At 43.6% G+C, this 1,527-nt stretch overlaps 1 pseudogene; it reads left to right on the top strand.

The window, feature by feature from the left end:
* The first annotated feature begins 743 nt into the window (after window positions 1-743).
* LOC121443685 lies at window positions 744-895 on the top strand (annotated as a pseudogene).
* The last annotated feature ends 632 nt before the right edge of the window (window positions 896-1,527 follow it).

The raw sequence follows: 1,527 nt of genomic DNA, 5'->3' as shown, positions 1-1,527 counted from the left end.
TTAGCAGCGTGCTTGTCTGGCGTGCATGAAGCCCCAGGACCACGTAAACCATGCATGTTGAATGTACTGAGCATGCCAGTCCATGTCTGTAATCCTAGCACTCAGAAGGCAGGAAGACTCAACGTTCAAGTTTATCCTTAACTACACGGCAAGCTTAAAGCCAGCCTTGGCTACATGAGATCCTGTCCCCAAAACAGACAAAACTCCAAACCCTTTTCACTCAGAGAAAAACCTTAAGGCCAGATAAATGGCCCCAAGTTCCCACATGATCTGTGCCCAGCCATAACCCCTCTTCTTCAGCTCCACCCCTTCCGCACACTTCCCGTGTTTTCACATGATGCCCATCTCGCTGCCTTCCTAGCATGCTTCTGCCACAGGGCCATTGCCTTTGCTCGTTCTTCTTTCTGGAAACTATGTTCTTAGCTTCCTTCCTGTAAACTGCCTTCTCAGGGAAGCCCACAGTTCCATCTCCATGTAATATAAAATAAAGTATCACCGCACAGCTTTCTGAATCCCCTTGCCTTTGTTTGACTTTTCTTTTCTGAATAGCTATGACCTGGGATACTGTACAGTTGACATGCCAATTATATCTACTGTTGATCTTTTGAAAACAAGTGTCTTGAGGGTGGAGATCTTTTTGTGTCCGATGCTTCATCTCAGGTGTCTAAAATGCTGTCTTGTATAAATAGGACTCGATACATATTTTCAGGGTTATATGAAAATCTCACGAAGAGGCAAATACAAAACTTTCCTGGCAGGGGATACACCATAATCACAAAGTGTTTTTCCCAGGGCGAAGTGTATCCCTTGCACTCTGGATGTGATTTCCCCAAATGCAGGAAACTCGACTGCATAATTTGTAGTAGTGCAAGACTGCCTCATGCTCTCCCTTGGAGTGGGGGCAGGGTAGATACAAGATGGTTCAGCAGCTAAGCCTAACCACCTGGGTTTAAACACCAGGACCCACATGGCGGAAGGCAAGAACTAATTCCTACATATTGTTTGATTTCTACTCTTTCTATTATATACTGTGGTATTCTCATAACACAAACACACTTAAAATATTAAAAGATGTTTTCTGTCATCCTTTTAGTTTGTATTTCTATGGCTGTCATTACTTTATCTACCTTTGTGCCCTCTACCATGTCTTCCCACCTGTTCGCGGCCATTACATGCATTTCTACTACAGTTCCTGTCTTTCTTTCTTTCCTGTTTAGTCTTTTTTTTGGGGGGGGGGGGGCAGGGTTTTTCTGTGTAGCCCTGACTGTCCTGGAACTCACTCTGACCAGACTGTTCTTGAATTCAGAAACCCTCCTGTCTCTGCCTCCTAAATGCTGGGATTAAAGGTGTGAGCCGTCACTGCCTGACAGTTCCTGTATTTTTATATTGATTTACAGAGCTCCTTATGTACTTTAGACGGTGATTTCTTACTACTTAAATATTTGAAAATACATTTGTGCAACCTGATATTTGTCACTGTTATCATTTATAAAGACATATGAGTGACCCGAGGCCAGTCCTACGAGG

Source organism: Microtus oregoni, unplaced genomic scaffold (genome assembly GCF_018167655.1).
Source record: "Microtus oregoni isolate MIOR12 unplaced genomic scaffold, Mior012 000002F_ref0000024, whole genome shotgun sequence".
NCBI classification, from domain to species: domain Eukaryota; kingdom Metazoa; phylum Chordata; class Mammalia; order Rodentia; family Cricetidae; genus Microtus; species Microtus oregoni.
This window is presented reverse-complemented; position numbering and strand designations above follow the sequence as displayed.